Below are 12934 nucleotides of genomic sequence, written 5' to 3'. Positions count from 1 at the left end.
TGTATCATTCTTAGCCAGGATTTTAATGAGGTTCAAGACAACTAAGAGGTGGTAGCTGGAGGCAGAGGAACAGCTACAGGTCTGGACCATTTTCAGTAACTCATCTGAGGACCTTAATGACTATGTCAGGGTGGTAACAGACTTGAATGAAACAGCTGTGCATGAGTGTGCCCCACAGAACTGTTCAGGGTCTTCCACAATCAGAAGCCTGGATGAACAATGAAATCTGGAATCTGCTGAGAGTTAGATCAGAGGCATTGAAGTCTGGAGATCAAGAATGCTACAAGAAACGCAGGTATAATCTCCAGAAAGCTGGTTCACGGGTGAAGTGGATATTCTGAACTAGACTAGAATCAAGGAGGGATGCTCAGCAGCTGTGGCGGGGTTTGAACAAAGTTAAATTTAGTGGCAGCAAAGCTTCACTTCCAGATGAGCTCAATGCATTCTATGCTCACGTTGACTACTAGAACAAGGAGCAACCATCGCGCACACCCCATCTCTCCTGATGATCCTTTGGTCTCAGTATCTGAAGGTGACATGCCGGCTGCTTTCAACAGAGTGAATCCAAGAAAAGCATTCGGTTCGAACGGAGTACCTGGCCGAGTACTGAAGACCTGTGCTGACCAACTAGCTGGTGTGTTCACAGATATCTTCAACCTCTCACTGCAGCAGTGTGTGGTACCCACAGGATTCAATCAAAATGGTGCCCAAGAAGAGGGGTGTAACCTGCCTCAATGACTATTGCTCAGTGGTATTTACATCCACAGCAATGAAGTGTTTTAAAAGGCTGCTGTTGAAGCATCTCAGCTCCTGCCTGAGTGGTTGTGGTGAACTATGTGCCTGTCTGGACACGCCCCCTGCTGACTGCTCCTGTGGCTCCTCCCACAGGCCCCTGTATAAAGGCGATCTGAGGCCTGACGCTCGGCCTCAGTCTCCAGGACATAGTATGATAGACACTCACTCCTGGTTCCTTCTTCCAGTCAATAAAAGCCGATATCTCGCCTTACGTCTCAGTGTGAGTTATTGATGGTGCATCAGTGGTGACATGATTCAGCTCCAATTTGCCTACAGAAGCAATAGATCCACAGCAGGAGCCATCTCAATAGCCCTTCAGACAACCCTGGAATATCTGGACAGCAAAGGTGCATAGAGCAAGATATTCTTTATCGATTACGGCTCAGTCTTACAGAAATATCTGCATGATGCTAAGCTAGGACACATCATCAGTGATGTTACATGGGGTCGTCAGGTGTTTCGGGTCTTTCAACATCATAGATCCTCACCCAGGCGACCTGACCGGGGACAATCAGACCCAGCCTGTGCCCTAGCAGCAACCCACAGATCTGCCCTTTATATCCAGAGGCATCTTGATGCCTTCTCTGCTGCATCTGTGGTGGTAGAAATGGTTCTCCTCCTTCTCTCTCCCATGATTCCAAGTGCAGTGTATACTTTGCAGAGCAACCGGCCTGTAAAGCCACGACACCCGACCTCCACAGGCCAACACTTTGCTCTCCAGCCTCTTCTTTGGCAGTTGTTCTTCAGCTCTTCATACTTGGCTCTTTTCCGCTCGTAGGCCTCCTCCATGCGTTCTTCCCACGGCACGGTAAGCTCAAGCATAAGAACGTGCTTCGATGAGTCAGACCACAACACAATGTCGGGCCGCAATGTAGTCTCTGTGATGCGGGGAGGAAACTTCAGCTGATTTCCCAGGTCTGCTTTTAGCTTCCAGTCCTGCGCAGTGAAGAGCAACTCGGCTGCTTTCTGGTGTTCTGTTGGTCTTTCCCCCTCTTTGACAAAGCAGACGGTATTCTTGGCCGGACTTGTTTTCCGGCAGATATTAAGTGTGCTGCAGATTGTCTCAGTAATTGTCAAGAGGACCCGGTCATGCCGCCACTGATAACAGCCATCGGCAAGAGCTCTGGGGCAGCAGCTCAGAATATGCTGCAGCGTACCGGTCTTCTCACAGAGGGGGCAAGCTGGTCATTCTGCAAAGCCCCAGCAGTGCAGGTTGGGTGGGCTAGGAAGGACGCCATTAACAGCATGGATAAGGAACTTGATGCAGTGTGGATCCACCTTCCAGGGATCATTTTTAATCAAAACCTTACTTTATTTTGTTCACTATCTTAGCTGTCTTTTCAGGCAACTTTGTCTTGGTGAAAACAGTTTCTCCAGTTAGTATCTTCTTGATTAAACACATACATTCTTAACTCTCTTTTTAAATCTTTCCAATACCTACTGATAACTTGTTCTATTTTCTAGTATGGGACAAGGAATTAAACACCTTCATCTTTTTATTATAGAGTTTAGGGCCTGTTTAAGAGGATGGAAGCAGCAGGCAATGTATTAACTTTCATTTCACTGCCTTGCTTCCTTAAAGTATTCACAAACTAATTGACTAAAGATTATGTTGACACACAAAAGGTAATGGAATTCCATAATATTGTTATAACGTTTACATGTCATTTGGACCTAGATCTGCTAAAATTAGAAACTATATAACAGGTAAATTATTTTATCTATCAGAGGCACAATGAGCCTGATTCATAATACTACATTATTATTGCGTGTATAGTATAAAAATATTTCTATTACTTCTGGGCATTTAGAAACTGGCGAGCTTAAACCATCATAATGTAAACTCAGACAAGAATGACTGAGCACCCAGATGTGCATATGTCAATGTTGTTTGCGATTATTGTAATTGGAATTAAGGGAACCAGATATCAACATTAGTAGTAGAATTGAAATGATAAGGTTTTCACCTTGTAGATCAAAGTTTGAAACTACCCCAGTTTGACAAATCTTGCTCTATTTTTAATGTAATTTCTAGATTTCAATCTACTTTAGTCAAAGCCAATGTAGCTTTTGTAGCATCATGAAGTGGTTGGGTCATGATGAAGCTCAGCAAGGTCTGATTTCAGGTTCAAAGTGCTGGTTCATTTTCAATATACCATATTATTGTTTCAGCAGTTGTCTTTAAATGACATTTACAATGAAAAACTTATCATCGTTCCAGCTCCCTAATGATAGATACTGACAATACTCTTATTATGTGGCTTCCCAACGAGATACAGTGACCTGGAACTGGACAATGCACTAACCCTTGCTGATCCAACAATGTGGCATCTTTCTCTTCTAATGGCCAAGAGTGACAATTTCTAATTTGAAAAATGACAACGGACAAACTTCAGCAACAATCATTCAGGAATATCCAATTTGTTGTTATTGTCTCAACCTCCAGTGTCACTTATCTTCAAGAGGAATAAATATTGCTGCCACACTGAGGCGATGGTCCTTCAGCTGCCATTATTCATGGTTTTATGCTATTTGACCTTGCATCCTATCACAGCCAAGAATGATTCTGTTTATGGAGACCAATTCTAGCGCAGCAGCTGGGATCAGGGTTGAAGGAAGGTACAATCAACACACATATGGAACTTCTATCAAGCTAAATACCACACCAGGTGCTGGGCTACTGATGTAAACAACTTCTTGACTGAATGGAAATGTTAGGGTAATAATAAAATATTAGATTTGATGAACTATTTATACACAGACATGTAGAGACACAGACATTTGCTTAAGCATGAACATGGATAAACTCATGGGCACACACAGTTACACAGACGCATTCACATCAACGTCCACACACACCCACATGTATACATCAAGAAAGGGTCAAGGCTTGTGTCGTCAATGAATTTGAGCTTTGCAAAAGAATAGCACAGAGACTAAAGTTGAATTAGGAAATAAATTCCTTGAACTGATCTTTACACACACAGCTGAGACCCACCAGGGAGCCATTGTGGAAATCTGAGAGTAAACAAGAGATTCTGCAGATGCTGGAAATACAGATTATTTTATCTAGGCAGGTCCAGCATCCTCTATAGATAGGAATTGGACCAAGGCCTTTCATTAGGACCTGTTCACTTTTCTAACAAAAAAGTAGCAGATATTTACTTTGAGTGATTGCCAAGGAAAGGTATTACCTCAAACAGTTCTCATAAACTGAGCACTTTCTGATTCGCTGTCACATAGAAGGTGAGTATTGATTAAGAAAAAGACCTATTCCCAAGTATTTGATGTAAATAGTTTCCAAATTACAAATAGCCTTGCGTTTAACATCAGGTTATATAACAACAGAACCGTTAACTGATGCATAATAGACACCCTCAGAGTAAGGTTGTGGATCTCTGATGCTTTAGTTTCCAAAGTCTAGTGTTGATAATAAAAGAAATTATAAAGTAATAAGTGCCCCCAAGGTAGATGCTTCACTTTCACACTATCATGAACTACTAGAAAACCGTGCAGTGCATTATTCATTTCCGGTATACAGTTGCAGTCAAAGTAATTAAGTGCCTGCTTCAGATTATTTTCTGATCATCAGTGATTCTCAGGATAGTTATTTTGGAGAATTCAGCAATGGTAATATCAGTGAATATCAAGGAGAAATGATAACATTTCCACTTAAGTAAGCTGACATTCCCAAGTGCAGGTATGATGCGACTGTAAGCTACTGGAATCTAATATGTGCAAAAGCCTTATCACATTTAGATTTAGTTACATCTTTGTCCATGTTTGGAATTAGTGGAGACAAGTCCAAATTAGATATAGAGCACGGTCTAACAGCATGACATGGTCACTTTCTGCCATCTTATTCCTTCTCCTTCTACTAATTGCTACAGCAGCATTCTCGTTAATGAGATATTTATGCACTTTGCTGACTTACTTTCAACAACTGCCAGGTGTTAAAGGACGTGAAAGAGTTCATGTTTTCATGTCTAAGTAAACCCCTATCTGCAGTGTAGTTTACAATAAATATTCCTTCAACAATTCAGAAGGGGAAGTCATAGCCAAGAACTCCACATAGCCTCTCCATTAATCTCTTAGTGACCCAAAAGATACCATTACAGACTGCAGTGTGGAGCTAAAGAAAGAGGGGAGAGGCTTCACCCCAAGAGCAAACATTCCAATTAGCGGCTGAAATTTTGAGAAGATTAATCATGAGCATCATCTTTTGGTGGCCATTTGCCAACTCTACCCTGAAGGAGTTGTACTCTTGGGTTAGGAAGCAAATATTGGCCTTGCCTGTGACAGCTTCATCCCATGGAGAGAATCAAACAGATGTGGTAAAGTACAAATGGTATAATGTTCAGAACTACCAAGACACACATGAAAACCAATAATTCCTCTGACATGCATGCTGTGTAGGAATGTAACATAAACAGATGATCTTACAAATCAGGCTGGAGACCATTACCAAACTTAGGCCTTGATGTCACCAACTGAACCACAAGAATTCTTTGTTCCGCCCTGCTTAAAATGTATTACCGTTCCCCTCCCAGTGTTAGGCGCCAACTCTTACATCATAGGCATTGTAAAAGAAAAATGACTGGTACAAGGCACTCAACACAATAATCATCAAAGATTTTCACTACCAGGCCACACACTTTTCTCGCTGCTGCATTCAGGTAGAAGAGACATGTGCCTTAGAACTCACACTACCAAGTTCGAGAACAGTTGCTACCCCTCAACCATCAGGCAAAAAGGGATAACAACATGCATTCTATTTCTGGTGTTCCCACCATCAATGGTCACACTTTAAGGACTCATTATCTAGTTATTTCATGCTTGGTATTTATTGCTGTTCATTTATATTTGCATTTGTGCAGTTTGATGTCCATTAATCCTGTTTACAGTTACTTTTCTATAGATTTGCTAAGTGAGCCTTCAGTAAAAGAATCTCAGGAGGCTTCTGTGGTGGCATGTATGATAATAAGTTTTACTTTCAACTTTGAACATTCTGCTGTTCAGAGGGACTTGGAATGCTTGTGCTAATATCTTAAAAGGTAGATTTGCAGGTGCAACAAGTTATGAAGAAGACAAATAGAATACTGGCGTTCACTACCAGAGGATTGAATTCAAGAGCAGCTAAGTTATGGTGCAACTATACAGGCTAGTGTTAAGGTTACTAGAGTCATACCTGCATTTCTGGTCTCCTTACTTAAGAAAAGATATGCTGGCTTTAAAGGTGGTGTAAAGGAGGCTCACCAGGTTGATCACAGAGATGATATGGAGAGACTGATTTGTTTGAGATTTTCTGTCAGAAGAACAAGAGGGGATCTTAAAGCAACATTCAAAAATTATGAAATGAATAGATAAAATAGAGAAAGGGATGTTGTTTCCATTCGTAGGTGAGATAAAACTTAGAGATATAGTCTCAGAATTCTGGAGAGCAGATTGAGGACAGAGATGAAGAGAGACTGCTTTTTCCACAGTAGTGAACCTATGGAATTCTCTGCCAAGGGGAATAGTAAATCCTATCTCAATAGATATACTTAAGACACAATTAGATAAATTCTTCCATAGTAGAAGAAAATGAGTGTGATAATATCACATTTGCTGACCACGAAGTTCTAAATTCACACATTGACATTAAATGAACAGTTTATTTATTTACAGTGATTCACATTTAAATCCAAACACTCTTCAAACACAATTTAAAACTCACAGAGAATGTCTATCTCAAACATTTCCCATTTACAAACAATTTCTAAAACATGAACCATTTCCAAAACACAGAACTTTCCTAAACATAAAGCACAAAGCATTCTTTAAACATAAAGGATAAAGGGCAAAGGGTTTCCAAAACACAAGTACAATTCCTATAAACTAAAATGACATACCAACAAGCTGCAGATGAACAGAAACCAAAGCAGGAGGGATGGATTTTTGTTCAAGCTATGTCTCGTTCATGTTTCTTGATGTTCCTTAACCCATTCCTTCTAAACCTGAACTGCTTATGTAGACATTTATACCCTTTGTCCCACTTGAGTGACTTCGCAAGCATATGATATTTCCTCAAATGTCCTTTTAACACTAACAGTCTGAAAGCATCTTTTGGAAACATAGACCTGTGCTTAATGTTCACAGTTCATAATTATTATTATAAAGCTTATTTCTTTGAGCACCTAAACCTCTCAACTATAAACACATCAGTTATTGATATGCTAAATGATATTATCATCTGTTCTACAATGTAAGAGTCAGCTGGTCTGTTTGAAAAAACCTGTTGTCTTATACTCTACTCAAGCAAGAAGTTAGGATGCTGTGAGCTAGCATATGCTTCCACACAGACATAGCGTCTGCAAAATACAGAGCTTGTTTTCAAACCTGTTCTATAGAGGAGTATTTTTCAACTTCAAGCAGATTACTGATTTTCATTTATATTTTAAGAACTAAAGACTGGCTTCCTTTTATGACCAAAAACTAACAAACTGTCAGTTGGAAGTTTACCTACAACTATTTTTGATCTTACAGATAGCAGCTGCTGATACTTAGAAAGGAAATTTAAGCCAGGGACTGTATATCTATGACAACTCCTTCTTGCTGTGAAGACTTCAATCCTTGCATCCGTGCATTGATTACCGGGGACTGAATGAAGTCACTGTTAAGAACTGTTACCATCTTCTGCTCATGACCTACTACAAGAAGCCTCAGTTTTCAAGAAGCTTGATCTCCATAACGCCTACCATCTTGTCTGCATCTGCGAAGGGGACAAGTGGAAGACGGCCTTCAGCACCACCTCAGGCCATTGCAAGTAACTGGTCATGCCATTTGCTCTCACAAATGCCCCTGCTGTCTTCCAGTCCCTGGTAAATGACGTTCTCAGGGACATGCTGAACCAATTTGATTTTGTGTATCTCAACGACATTTTTGTTTTTTCCAAGTCCCTTGCTGAATACATAGGTCACATCCGCAGAGTTCTCCAACACCTTCTGGAGAAACAACTCTTTGTGAAGGCTGAGAAATGTGAGTTTCATCACAATACAGTCTCTTTCCTGGGGTATGTAATTTCAGACGGTTCCATTCAGATGGACCAACAGAAGGTCAAAACAGTGGTTGAATGGCCCCAACCCTCGACTCATCAGGAATTGCAATGCATCTTGGGCTTCGCTAACTTCTATCACCACTTCATCAGAAGTTACAGTACACTGGCTGCACCACTCACTGTTCTTACCTCATTGGCTGTCAGATTCTCGCTGCTGAAAAAGCATTCTCTGACCTAAAGGAACGTTTCACCTCTGCCCCCGTCCTGATTCAAGCCGGCAGTTCATTGTGGAGGTGGATGCGTCTGACGTTGGTGTAGAAGCTGTTTTCTCTCAGTGCTCGGCGAAGGATGAGAAGTTACACCCCTGTACCACCTTCTCTCATTGCCTCACTCGCACGGAGCAGAATTATAATGTCAGAAACCGGGAGCTTCTGGTTGTGAATCTAGCTCTGGAGAAGTGGAGGCATTGACTGGAGGGAGCAAAGGTGCCATTCTTAGTCTGGACTGATCACAAGAATCTAGAATATATCCATACTGCCAAGCATCTCAACTCCCATCAAGTTCATTGGTCCCTGTTTTTCTCAAGTTTCAATTTTACTTTGTCTTTCTGCCCTGGTTCCAAGAATGGAAAACGTGATGTCCTCTCCCGAAGATTTCATTCCTCTGAGACCCCTGAGGTATGCAATGTCATCCTCCCTGCTCTCTGTCTCCTGACATTGAAGCCATGGTGCAAGCTGCTCAACAGAGCAAGGCAGCCCCTAGCCAACGCCCCACTAACCGTGTTTATGGTCCCAGCTCTGTCCGCTCACAGGTATTGCAGTGGGGTCATTCTTCCTGATTATCCTGTCACCCTGGAACCAAGCGTACTCAGGCCTTTATCAGTCAGCAGTTCTGGTGGCCTTCCATGGGAGATTACATCCTCAACTTTATCTCAGCCTGCTCAGTCTGTGCTCAAGGCAAGAACTCTAACTGGTCACCTGCTGGTCTGATACAACCCATGTCTATCCCCAAGAGATCCTGGTCCTACATTGCCCTGGATTTTGTCACCAGTCTTTCCCCATCAGATGTTAACACCACCATTCTCACAGTAGTTCATTGTTTCTTCAAGTCTGTACACTTCATTTACCTAAACTCCTCTCAGCCAAATTACTAGACCTGCTGATGCACCATCAATAACTCACTCTGAGACGTAAAGGCGAGATATCGGCTTTTATTGACTGGAAGAAGGAACAAGCAGTGAGTGACCACCATTCCACATCCTGGAGACTGAGAGGCCGGGCTCAGGCCTCAATCGCCTTTATACAGGGGTCTGTGGGAGGAGCCACAGGAGCAGTTAGCAGGGGGCGTGTCCAGACAGGTATATGTAGTTCACCACAACCGCATGTTTTTAAATTACCTGATTTACTTGTAGATGTTGTGTCAGACAGGGGCTCTCAATTCACATCCAACTTCTGGAGGGCATTCTGTAATCTTCTGGGTGCCTCCGTGAGTCTGTCTTCAGGATTCCACGCACAGACCAATGGCCAGACCGAGTGGGCCAACCAACAGCTAGAGACAGAATTGCAGTGTCTGATTTCCCAGAACCCCTCTGCGTGGAGTAAGCAGCTACCTTGAGCCAAGTACGCCATGAACTCTCATCTGTCCTCATCCACCAGTCTGTCCCCCTTCAAGTGCTGCCTTGGCTACCAACCTCCACTGTTTCCTGCCCAGGAGGAGGAGGTTGGCGTTCTATCTGCCGAGGCATTCATCTGCCGTTGTCAGCAGACATGGAGGTGCACTCTCTCTGCCTCTCTGTTTATTGCTCAGTGTATTTCAGTCCTGTGTTTTCACCTGTTTCTCGCCAGATTGTGACAGTGAATTTTCTTGAGTCTTTCCAGTATTTGTATCTGTACTCTGTCTGTTTCCCGATTCTGGTTTTTGGATTTCTCTGAATGTTTTGACCTCTGCCTGAACTTTGATGTTGACTTTGTTTGCATCTTGGGATTTGTTACTCAATTAATACCATTGTGTGCACGGTACTGGGTCTGCGATTGGATCCCTGCTCCAGCGCCCTGACATGTTGTAATATATTGTCCACATCCTAGCTTCTGTTGGGAGGTCTGTATGTAACTGCCATGAGGGTCCTTTTACCCTTGCAGTTTCTTAACTGAACCTGCAAGAATGTAACATCTTCCAATACTTTGTCACATCTTTTTGCTGATTTCATGTCATTCTTTATCTTTCTCTGTCTACCTTGCAATCCCTCTGATACAACATATAACTTTGGACATTCAGCTCCTGACCACAGGTATCCTTCAACCACAATTCAATGATGGCCACAACATCTTACTGAACAATCTCTAATAGTGCAATAAGATCACACAACTTACTATGTGTATATACTCTGTGCATTGAGATATAACACTTTGAGTACTGGATTTGCTACCCTTTTTGATTCTGATTCCCTAATGCACTGATACTCACCCTGCTGGCTGCAATTTTCTGCCTGCCCTTCCTGACAATCTGGCTGCACTCTACCTTTGCTTTTTTTTAACCATTCATCCTATCCTGTTCCCAGTCTCCTGCCAAATCAGATTAAATCGTCCCTAGCATCTCTAACAAACCTGACTACAAGAATCTTTGTCCCTCTCGGGTTCAGGTGCAACATGTCATTTTGGTACAAGTCATACATCCCGTGAAGGGATCTCAATGATTCGAGAGCCTGAAGCCCTGCTCCCTGCACCAGCTTCTCAGCCACACATTTATCTGCTAAATCACTGGCGCATGGCACAAACAGCAATCCAGAAATTACTACCCTGGAATTGCTTCTCAATTTTCTCCCTAGCTCTCTAAATTCTCTCTCTTTAGGACCTTTTTGCTTTTCCTCCCTATGTCATTGGTTTCAATATATAACCAGATATCTGACTGTTCTCCCTCCCCTTCCAAAATGGTGTGGATACAATCCGAGACCTTCCTGACCCTGGCACCTAGGAGGCTATGTACCTCTTGGGTGTCCTGTTCATGTCCACAGAATCTCCTGTCTGCTGGCTTGACTATTGAGTCCCCTAACGCTATCACTCCCCACTTCTTGCTCTTTCCCTTTTGCACCATGGACCCTTGCTCAATGCCAAAAACCTGGTGTCCTCAAGGGAAGATCTTGCTTGACAAATCTGTTGAAAATCTTGGAAGAAATAACAAGCAAGATGGACAAAGGAGAATCAGTTGATGTTGTGCACTTGGATTTTCAGAAGGCCTTTGATAAGGTGCCACACATGAAGCTGCTTAACAACTTATGAGCTCATGGTATTACAGAAAAGATTCCAGCATAGATAAAGCAGTAGTTGATTGGCAGGAGGCAAATAAAGGGAGCCTTTTCTGGCTGGCTGCCAGTGACTAGTAGTGTTCTATAACAGTCTGTGTTGGGACCGATTCTTTTTATGTTATCAGTCAATGATATGGATGATGGAATCGATGGCTTTGTTGGAAAGTTTGCAGACAATATGAAGATAGGTGGAGGGCAGATAGTTTTGAGGAATTTGAGAGGCTACAGAAGGATGTAGATAGATTAGGAGAATGGGCAAAAACTGGCAGATGGAATACAGTGCTGGGAAGTGTATGGTCATGCAATTTGGTAGAAGAAATGAAAGGATTGACTTTTCTAAGTGGAGAGAAAATACAAAAAAACAGATGCAAAGGGACTTTGGAGTCCTTGTGCAGGATTCTCTGAAGGTTAATTTGCAGGTAGAGTCTGTGGTGAGAAAGGCAAATGCAATGTTAACATTCATTTCAAGAGGACTAGAAAATAAAAGCAAGGACATAATGTTGAGATTTTATAAAGCACTGACGAGGACTCACTTGGAATATTATGAGCCTGTTTGGGTCCCTTATCTTAGAAAGTATGGAGAGAGCTCAAAGGAGGTTCGCAAAAATGATTCCAGGATTGAATAGCTTGTCATATGAAAAGTAATTCATGGCTCTGGGTCTGTATTCCCTGGAATTCAGAAAAAAGAGGGTTGACCTAATTGAAAGCTATAGACTGTATACTGGTTTTAGTCAGTCATCCCTGCCCACCTGCAATTGGTCCAGAACGCCGCAGCCAGACTCCTGACAGGGGCCTGGAAGAGGGACCATATTACTTCTATCCTGGCCTCTCTTCACTGGCTATCAGTACGGTTCAGAATTGATTATAAGGTTCTCCTGTTTTGATTATAAAGCCCTAAATGGGCTTGCCCCCTCCTATATCGCAGACCTTCTAACCCCTTATTCTACTTCCAGTTCCCTCAGATCAGCTGACTTGAGGATCCTGGCTGTCCCGCAATCTAAATTTAACTTCAGGGGTGACCGCACCTTTGCTGTTGCAGTCCCTAGACTGTGGAACAGCATTCCCCTCCTTATCAGACCTGCCCCCTCCATCGACTCTTTTAAGTCCAGGCTCAAAACTTACCTTTATTCACTAGCGTTTGAATCTTCCTGATGTGGTTGATTCTTGGCTTGTGCCTAGGCTCGTGTGTTGTTTATTTTGTGCCTATAAACTGAGTGCCTCATTGTTTATATCTGTGTTTCTGGTATTTATGATTTTAGTTACCTGTTATAGTTTGTACAGCACCTTGGTCAACATGGATTGTTTTAAAATATGCTTTATAAATAAATCTGACTTAACTTGACGGTTGAAAGGTATTAATCGAGGGTATATGGAAAGGATGTTTCCTGTGGTGGAGGAGTCTAAGACCAGAGGACAGCCTCAGAATAGAGGGGCGTCCTTTTCGAATGGAGATGAGGAGTAATTTCTTTAGCCAGAGAGTGGTGAATCTATGGAATTCTTTGCCACAGGCAGCTGTGGAGGCCAAATCTTTATGTATATTTTAAGGCAGAGGCTGATAGATTCTTCAATGGTCAGGGATATGGGGAGAAGGCAGGAGATTGGGGTTGAAAGGAAAATTGCATCAACCATGATGAAATGGCAAGCAATGTGATGGGCCAAATGGCCTAATTCTGCTCCTATATCTTATGGTCTTATAAAAACTATATACAGTGAATTTCAGTTAATTAGGACACATTGGGACCAGTATATTTTGGCCCAATAAGTGGCTGTCACAATTAGCCAAAGTTACAAGGAAATAGTTT

This window comes from Hypanus sabinus, chromosome 11 (genome assembly GCF_030144855.1).
Source record: "Hypanus sabinus isolate sHypSab1 chromosome 11, sHypSab1.hap1, whole genome shotgun sequence".
Lineage (NCBI taxonomy): Eukaryota > Metazoa > Chordata > Chondrichthyes > Myliobatiformes > Dasyatidae > Hypanus > Hypanus sabinus.
Note: the sequence above shows the minus strand (reverse complement) of the source record.